Source organism: Anas platyrhynchos, chromosome 17 (genome assembly GCF_047663525.1).
Source record: "Anas platyrhynchos isolate ZD024472 breed Pekin duck chromosome 17, IASCAAS_PekinDuck_T2T, whole genome shotgun sequence".
Classification (NCBI taxonomy): Eukaryota; Metazoa; Chordata; class Aves; order Anseriformes; family Anatidae; genus Anas; species Anas platyrhynchos.
The window spans coordinates 2,647,619-2,657,500 of record NC_092603.1 but is presented as its reverse complement, the minus strand read 5'-3'; positions in this window follow the sequence as shown (position 1 = coordinate 2,657,500).

Below are 9,882 nucleotides of genomic sequence, written 5' to 3'. Positions count from 1 at the left end.
TGCTCTCCTGTGCTGTGCTAGGCTTCCTTTGGAGACTGTCTCGATGATTTTGCTGCTGAGTCGATTGGTAAATTTATGAACGCATAAACCGTCAGACACAGAACTTGGCCTCCCCGCAGCCCAGCCACTGTCCCCTCAGAACTGGCGCGTGTGGGCAGCAGGCCTGGCCAGCCGACATGGTCCATTCTTTGTCCCCAGCCATGCGGCGAGCTGCCAGGTGGGTCCCACTGCTCGTTGTGTGTCTGAGGTTCTTAAAGACAGTAAGTAACGACATGATTCCCACAACTACGGTGGAAGAAATCCACAACAACAACAACAACAACCAGCTAAGGCAAGACATGGTTCTTGCCCACCGTCACGGTGCACCAGGAGATGTGAAGGAGGCTGGGGAGAGGGCGATCAGGGTACAGCCACTGTCCAAGTCTGGCTGCCACCTGCACACAACATGAGGGCCCTCCGGTCTGCCCCCCACAGACACTTGGAACCCAAAGGAGGGCTGGCCGCCAGCTCGCTACGTTCGCTTTGCTTCCCTTTGTTTTGCCTTGCTCCGCTTTGCTTTGCTCTTCCTGGCACAGTTTTGCTTTCCCATACCTCCTTTCCTCTGCTGTTCTTGCCCAGGCTTTGCCTCAGATTGCTTTGCTTTTTCTTTCCTGAAAATGCTTTGCTTTTCCTTGTGCTACGTTCCCTTGCTCTGCTTTGACTTGCTCGGCTTTCCCTTCCCTGGCCATGCTTTCCTTGGTTTAGCTTTGGGTTATAGACCTGGCACTGCTTTCCTTTTCCTACCCCTGCTGTGCTTTGCCTTGCCTCAAACTGCTTTGCTTTGCTTTGTTTGCTTTGTCTTCCCTGGTTATGCTTTGCTTTTCCTGGTGCTACTTTCCTTTGCTCAGCTTTGCCTTCCCTGGCCGTGCTTTGTTTTGCTTTATGGGGCCATGCTTTCCTTTTTTTACCTTTGCCTTGCTCTCTTTTGCCTCACCTGCTCCTGCTCTCACTTCTATTTTCAGGACATGCTTACCTTTGTTTTGCTTTGCTTTGCTTTATATTTCTGGCATTGCTTTGCTTTTCCTTCTCTGCTCTGCTTAGCTTCTCTTAACCCAGCTCTGATTTGCCTTACCTCGAACTTTTTCGCTTTGTTGTGGTTTATATTTCTGTTTTTTTTTTTTTTTTTTTTTGTTCATTATTTATTTATTTATTTATTTCCACTTCTTTCTCTTTCCTGGCACTGCTTTGCTTTTCCTGGTGCTACTTTCCTTTGCTCAGCTTTGCCTTCCCTGGCCGTGCTTTGTTTTGCTTTATGGGGCCATGCTTTCCTTTTTTTACCTTTGCCTTGCTCTCTTTTGCCTCACCTGCTCCTGCTCTCCTTTCCATTTTCAGGCCATGCTTGCCTTTGTTTTGCTTTACTTTGTATTCCTGGCACTGCTTTGCTGTTCCTTTTGCTACTTTCTTTTGTTCTGCTTTGCCTTGCCTGGCCATGCTTTCCTTTGCCTTGCTTTGTATTCCTGGCATTGCTTTGCTTTTCCTTCTCTGCTCTGCTTAGCTTCTCTTAACCCAGCTCTGATTTGCCTCACCTCCAACTTTTTCGCTTTGTTGTGTTTATTTTAAAGGTGTTTTTTTGTTTGTTTGCTTGTTTGTTCATTTTTTCTTTTTTTTTTTATTTATTTTCACTTCTTTCTCTTTCCTGGCACTGCTTTGCTTTACCTGGTGCTACTTTCCTTAGCTCTGCTTTGCCTTCCCTGGCCTTCCTTTCGTTTGCTTTATCAGGCCATGTTTTCCTTTGTTTAGCTTTGCTTTGCTCTGCTTTGCTTTGCCTTTCATCTTTTATTCGTTTTTCTTTTTTTTTAATTAATTACTTAAATAAAGAAATTATTTATTTATTTATTTCATGTTCCTTGCATGATTTGTTTTCGTTTTGGACCTATCTGATGTGTTTTTACAGGCCGTGCTTTGCTTTTCCAGGCACTGGTGGTCACTGTTTTTCCCTATGCCTAGCAGGGCTTTTCATTTTCTTGCTCAGCTTTCATCCGCATTGCCTTCCTCTCCTGTGCTGTGCTAGGCTTCCTTTGGAGACTGTCTCACTGATTTTGCTGCCGAGTCGGTTGGTAAATTTATGAACACATAAACCATCGGAAACAGAACTTGGCCTCCCCGCAGTCCAGTGACTGTCCACTCGGAACTGGCACGTGTGGGCAGCAGGCCTGGCCAGCCGACATGGTCCATTCTTTGTCCCCAGCCATGCGGCGAGCTGCCAGGTGGGCCCCACTGCTAGTTGTGTGTCTGAGGTTCTCGACGACAGTAAGTAACTACATGATTCCCACAACTACGGTGGAAGAAATCCACAACAACAACAACAACAACAACAACAACAACAACAACAACAACAACAACAACAAAACAGATAGAGATATATAAAACGTCACGGTGGACTAGGAGCTGTGAAGGAGGCTGGGGAGAGGGCGATCAGGGTACAGCCACTGTCCAAGTCTGGCTGCCACCTGTACACAAAATGGAGGCCCTCCGGTCTCCCCCCCACAGCCACCTGGAATCCAAAGGAGGGCTGGCCGCCAGCTCGCTACGTTCGCTTTGCTTCTCTTTGTATTGCCTTGCTCTGCTTTGCTTTGCTCTTCCTGGCACAGTTTTGCTTTCCCATACCTCCTTTCCTCTGCTGTTCTTGCCCCGGCTTTGCCTCAGATTGCTTTGCTTTTTCTTTCCTGAAAATGTTTTGCTTTTCCTTGTGCTACATTCCTTTGCTCTGCTTTGACTTGCTCAGCTTTGCCTTCCCTGGCCGTGCTTTGTTTTGCTTTATGGGGCCATGCTTTCCTTTTTTTACCTTTGCCTTGCTCTCTTTTGCCTCACCTGCTCCTGCTCTCACTTCTATTTTCAGGCCATGCTTGCCTTTGTTTTGCTTTACTTTGTGTTCCTGGCACTGCTTTGCTGTTCCTTTTGCTACTTTCTTTTGTTCTGCTTTGCCTTGCCTGGCCATGCTTTGCTTTGCCTTGCTTTGTATTCCTGGCATTGCTTTGCTTTTCCTTCTCTGCTCTGCTTAGCTTCTCTTAACCCAGCTCTGATTTGCCTTACCTCCAACTTTTTCGCTTTGTTGTGGTTTTTATTGCTGTTTTTTTTGTTTTGTTTGTTTGTTTGTTTTTGTTCGTTATTTATTTATTTATTTATTTATTTTCACTTCTTTCTCTTTCCTGGTTATGCTTTGCTTTTCCTGGTGCTACTTTCCTTTGCTCAGCTTTGCCCTCCCTGGCCTTGCTTTTTTTTTTTTTTTTTTTTTTTCAATAGGGCCATGCTTTCCTTTGTTTAGCTTTGCTTTCCTCTACTTTGTTCTGCTTTGCTATGCCTTTCCTGGTCATGCTTTGCATTTTTTTTTTTTTTTTTTTATCTGATGTTCAATTCCATGCTTTCTGTTTTCCTTTTATATCTTTTTCTTGTGTTTTCTCTGGCCGTGCTTTGCTTTTCCAGGCGCTGGATGTCATTGCTTTTCCCTATGCCGCTAGGTCTTTTCCCTAGCAGGGCTTTGCTTTGTCTTGCTCAGCTTTCATCCGCATTGCTCTGCTCTCCTGTGCTGTGCTAGGCTTCCTTTGGGGACTGTCTCACTGATTTTGCTGCCGAGTCGATTGGTAAATTTATGAACGCATAAACCATCAGACACAGAACTTGGCCTCCCCGCAGTCCAGCGACTGTCCCCTCGGAACTGGAGGCTGGGTGCAGCAGGCCTGGCCAGCCGACATGCTCCATTCTGTGTCCCCAGCCATGCGGCGAGCCGTCAGGGGACCCCTAACTGCTACTCGTGTGGTGATAGTGTTCAGTGAGAATTTCAACGAGAATAAGTAACTACGTGATTCCCACAACTACGGTGGTAGAAATCCACAACAAACAACAAAAAAATGTATATAGATATAAAACCAGCTAAAGCAAGACATGGCCCTTGCCGGGTGTCACAGTGGACTAGGAGCTGTGAAGAAGGCTGAGGAGCGGGCGATCAGGGTACAGCCACTGTCCAAGTCTGGCTGCCACCTGTACACAACATGGAGCCCTCCGGTCTCCCCCCCACAGACACTTGGAACCCAAAGGAGGGCTGGCCGCCAGCTCGCTACGTTCGCTTTGCTTCTCTTTGTTTTGTCCTTGCTCCGCTTTGCTTTGCTCTTCCTGGCACAGTTTTGCTTTCCCATCCCTCCTTTCCTCTGCTGTTCTTGCCGTGGCTTTGCTTGGATTTGCGTCAGACTGCTTTGTTTTTTCTTCCCTCGTTATGGTTTATTTTTCATTGTGCTACTTTCCTTAGCTCTGCTTTGCCTTCCCCGACCTTGCTTTGTTTTGCTTTATGGGGCCATGCTTGCCTTTGTTTAGCTTCTCTCTGCTCTGCTTTGCCTTGCTATGTTTTGCCTTTTCTGGACATGCTTTGCATCTATTTTTTTTTTAATTATTATTATTATTTTTTTTTTTCTTTAAATGTTCATTGCATTCTTTTGGTTTCATTTTGGACCTATCTGATGTGTTTTTACAGGCCGTGCTTTGCTTTTCCAGACCTTGGTTGTTACTGCTTTTCTTTATGCCGCTAGGTCTTTTTCTTAGCAGGGTTTTACTCTGCCTTGCTCAGCTTTTATCCGCATTGCTCTGCTGTCCTGTGCTGTGCTAGGATTCTTTTGGAGACAGTCCCACTGGTTTTACTGGGCTAGCCGCCAGCTCGCTACGTTTGCTTTGCTTCTCTTTGTTTTGCCTTGCTCCGCTTTGCTTTGCTCTTCCTGGCACAGTTTTGCTTTCCCATCCCTCCTTTCCTCTGCTGTTCTTGCCCCTGCTTTGCCTCAGAGTGTTTTGCTCTTTCTCTCCTGGAAATACTTTGCATTTCCTTGTGCTACTTTCCTTTGCTCTGCTTTGACTTGCTCAGCTTTCCCTTCCCTGGCCATGCTTCCGGTTGCTTTATCAGGCCATGCTTTCCTTGGTTTAGCTTTGGTTTATAGACCTGGCACTGCTCGGCCTTTCCTACCCATGCTGTGTTTTGCCTTGCCTCAAACTGCTTTGCTTTCATTTGTTTGCTTTGTCTTTCCTGCTTACGCTTTGCTTTCCCTTTTGCTACTTTCCTTAGCTCTGCTTTGCCTTCCCTGGCCTTGCTTTCGTTTGCTTTATCAGGCCATGTTTTTCTTTGTTTAGCTTTGCTTTGCTCTGCTTTGCTTTGCCTTTCATCTTTTATTCGTTTTCCTTTTTTTTTAATTAATTAATTAATTTATTTATTAATTTATTTATTAATTAATTTATTTATTTCATGTTCCTTGCATGATTTGTTTTCATGTTGGACCTATCTGATGTGTTTTTACAGGCCGTGCTTTGCTTTTCCAGGCGCTGGTGGTCACTGCTTTTCCCTATGCCTAGCAGGGCTTTTCCTTGTCTTGCTCAGCTTTCATCCGCATTGCCTTCCTCTCCTGTGCTGTGCTAGGCTTCCTTTGGAGACTGTCTCACTGATTTTGCTGCCGAGTCGATTGGTAAATTTATGAACGCATAAACCATCGGAAACAGAACTTGGCCTCCCCGCAGTCCAGCGACTGTCCACTCGGAACTGGCACGTGTGGGCAGCAGGCCTGGCCAGCCGACATGGTCCATTCTTTGTCCCCAGCCATGCGGCGAGCTGCCAGGTGGGCCCCACTGCTCGTTGTGTGTCTGAGGTTCTCAACGACAGTAAGTAACTACATGATTCCCACAACTACGGTGGAAGAAATCCTCAACAACAACAAACAACAACAACAACAAGAACAACAAGAACAACAACAACAACAACAACAACAACAACAAAATACATAGAAATATATAAAACTAGCTAAGGCAAGACATGGTTCTTGCCCACCGTCACGGTGGACCAGGAGATGTGAAGGAGGCTGGGGAGAGGGCGATCAGGGTACAGCCACTGTCCAAGTCTGGCTGCCACCTGTACACAACATGAGGGCCCTCCGGTCTCCCCCCCACAGACACTTGGAACCCAAAGGAGGGCTGGCCGCCAGCTCGCTACGTTCGCTTTGCTTCTCTTTGTTCTGCCTTGCTCCGCTTTGCTTTGCTCTTCCTGGCACAGTTTTGCTTTTCCATACCTCCTTTTCTCTGCTGTTCTTACCTCAGATTGCTTTGCTTTTTCTCTCCTGGAAATGCTGTGTTTTTCCTTGTGCTACTTTGCTTTGCTTTGCTTTGCTTTGCTTTGCTTTGCTTTGCTTTTTCTTTCCTGGGCCTGCTACGTTTTTACTTGTGCGGTCATGCTTTATTTTTTATTTCTTTGCTTCGTGTTCCTGTCAGTGCTTTGCTTTACCTTCTCTGCTCTTCTGTACCTTTCTTAGCCTTGCTGTGCTTTGCTTTGACTCAAACTGCTTTCTTTCCTTGGCTTTCCCTTTCCTGGCACCGCTTTGTTTTTCCCCGTGCTCCTTTCCTTAGCTTTGCCGTCTTTATGAATGCATAAACAAGTTCATGAAACTTGTTTATGAACACATAGAAAAGTTAGCCGGCCTGCAGCCCGACAGCTGTCCCCTCGGAGCTGGCGGGCAGGGACAGGGATCTGGCTACCGGGCCAGGTCTATTTTGTTGCCCACCGTTGTCCGGAGAGCCACCAGGTGGGCTCTGTTGCTATTCGTCTGGGGAGGGGTGTGGGTTGAGAACAACAATAAATAACTACTCGATTCCTAAAACTAAAGGGGGAAACAGATGGAGAAAATACTATTATTATTACTACTACTACTACTATTTTTATTACGTTTTAATGATACTTATTTCTATTACTATTTAATACTTTTATTTCTAATAGCTTTTTAGTAGTATATAATAATAATAATAATAATAATAATGACAATAACAATTTATATAATGATAAGCAGCTAAAGCAAACCAGCCAGGCAGCCAGCCAAACTGAGTGGCACAGGTGGGGAGCCGTTCACGGCCGAGCAGGAGCCTCTGATGTCAGAGCGAGAGGCGGCCCGAGGCAACCGGGGGCCGCTGCCACACCCTGGCCTTCTCAAACGCCCAGCTCCCCATAACCCAGCGATTTCGACTGACGCTAAGTTAACTACGCATTTTGTTTTGGCAGCACCGTTTTGCTTTGCTTTGCTTTCCCTGGCCCTGCGTTGCTTTGCTTTGCTTTGTATTCGTGGCACTGCTTCGCTTTTCCTGGCCCTCTTTTACTTTGGTTTTTCTGTTCCTCACCATGCTTTGCTTTTTCTGGCCTCGCTTTGTTTCGTTTTGCTTGACTTTGTATTCGTGACACCGTTTTTCTTTCCCTGGACCTCCTTTGCTTTGGTTTCTCTCGCCCTTCTTTGTTTTGCTTTTGCTGGCCCTGCCTTGCTTTGTTTTGCTTTACGTTGTATTCAAGACACCGCTTTTCTTTTCCTGGACCTCTTTTGCTTTGGTTTTTCTCGCCTTTCTTTGTTTTGCTTTTGCTGGCCCTGCCTTGCTTTGTTTTGCTTTACGTTGTATTCAGGACACCGCTTTTCTTTCCCCCACCCCCCAGGAAATCCTTAGCTTAGTTTTTTTTTTTTTTTTTTTTCCTCACCCTTCTTTGTTTTGCTTTTGCTGGCCCTACCTCGCTTTGTTTTGCTTTAGTTTGTATTCGTGACACCACTTTTCTTTTCCTGGACCTCTTCTGCTTTGGTTTTTCTTGCCCTGCTTCGTTTTGCTTTTCCCGGCCCTTCTTGGCTTTGCTTTTCCTTTTGCCTTTTTCTTTTCCCTGGCAGGGCTATGCTTTGTCTCGCTCCGCTTTCCGTTGCATTGCTCAGCTCTGCTTTGCCGTGCTAGGTAGGCTTCTTTTGCAGACCGTCGCACCGATTTGGGCGATGAGTCGATCGGTGTATTGATGAAGGCATAAACCCTCAGGCGCACACCGTGGCCTCCCCGCAGCCCGACGACTGTCCCCTGGGAGCTGGAGGGTGGGGACAGGAAGCCTGGCCACCCACCCAGCACGGTCTATTCCTCATCCCCCGCTGTTCGGCGAGCCGCCAGGTGGGTCCCGCTGCTGCTGTTCGTCTGGGGATGGGGTTGGGTGAGGTTTTTTAGGACGATAAGTGACATTACACGATTCCCAATGATTTTGGTTCGTTTTGCTTTGCTTTACTTTTCCTTGCTTTACTTTTCGTTGCTCTTCCCCGCTTTGCTTTTCCTGCACCTGCTTCGACATGCTTTCCTTAGAACTGCCTATTTTTGGGGGGTTTTGGTTTGTATTCCCGGCACCGAATCCTTTTCTTTGCTCTGCTTTGCTGTTCCTACTCTGCTTTGCTTTTTTGCTCTGTTGATGTGTTTACACACTCGGGAACGCTGGGTCACCTCATTCGGCCTCCCCACAGCCCGCCAACCGTCCCTTCGCAGCTGGCAGGTGGGGGTGTGGGGGTCGGCCACCCAGCCAAGTCTATTCCAGTACCCCTGCTGACTGGGGAGCCGCCACCTGAGCTCAACTGCCATTTGCCTGAGGAGGCGGGGGGGGGAGGGGGGGGAGGAGGAGGGGGAGCTGAGGAGTGGAGGGGGGGGGGAGGTTTTGAAAGACGGTAAGGAATGACAGGATTCCTAAAGCTACAGCAGAAAACAGGCAACGGAACAAACTAATAACAAACATAAAGATAACAGCATTTATTTTCCAAAGCAGCTAAAGCAAAGCGGCCAGGCAGTCAGCCGCACTGAGTGGCACAGGTGGCGAGCCTCTCGCGGCCGAGGAAGAACCTCTGACGTCAGAGCGAGCGGCGGCCCGAAGCAGCCGGGGTCCGCTCTCTCCCCCCGCCCCCTCCCTCCTCGTGGAGCCACCAGGTCTACTTCTCCCTCCTCCTCCCCGCTGTCTCCCCCCCCCCCACCCCCCCCCCTTCCCCCTCCCTCCTCGTGGAGCCACCAGGTCTACTTCTCCCTCCTCCTCCCCGCTGTCTCCCCCCGCCCCCTCCCTCCTCGTGGAGCCACCAGGTCTACTTCTCCCTCCTCCTCCCCGCTGTCTCCCCCCGCCCCCTCCCTCCTCGTGGAGCCACCAGGTCTACTTCTCCCTCCTCCTCCCCGCTCCCCCCGCCCCCTCCCTCCTCGTGGAGCCACCAGGTCTACTTCTCCCTCCTCCTCCCCGCTGTCTCCCCCCGCCCCCTCCCTCCTCGTGGAGCCACCAGGTCTACTTCTCCCTCCTCCTCCCCGCTCTCCCCCCCCCCCCCCCCGCCCCCTCCCGCCTCGTGGAGCCATCAGGTCTACCCCGCCGTCACGGCCGTCGGTCTAGCCATCACGGCCACTGCTAGAGGGCGGCCAGTGATGAGAGTAAGAAGTCTGGAAGGCAAGCTTCATTTACTTTGGCATGAAATGATAGCCCCCTGCTATCATTGTCAGGTGGACACAACAAAAGCCCCTTCTCTCTGCCCACCTGTCGTGGTTTAACCCGGCCGGCAGCTAAACACCACGCAGCCGTTCGCTCACCCTCCCCCCTCCCTCTCTGGGACGGGGGAGAGAAATGGGGAGTGAAGCCCGTGAGTTGAGATAAAGACAGTTTAATAAGACAGGAAAATAATAATAACAAAATAATAATAACAATAATAATAATAATGATACAATGGTGATAATACGAAAGTAATAGTATGTACAAACAAGTGATGCACAATGCAATTGCTCACCACCCGCTGACCGATGCCCAGCCTAACCCCGAGCAGTCCGGCCCCCTCCCCCCAGCTAGCCACCCCTATCTATTGTTTAGCATGACGTCAGATGGTATGGAATACCCCTTTGGCTAGTTTGGGTCACCTGTCCTGGGTCTGTCCCCTCCCAGCTCTTACTGCACCCCCAGCCTGCCCGTTGGCAGGACAGAGCAAAAGGCTGAGATGTCCTTGGCTTGGTATAAGCACTGCTCTGCAACAATTAAAGCATCGGGGTGTTATCAGCACTCTTCTCATCCTAAGCCAAAACACAGCA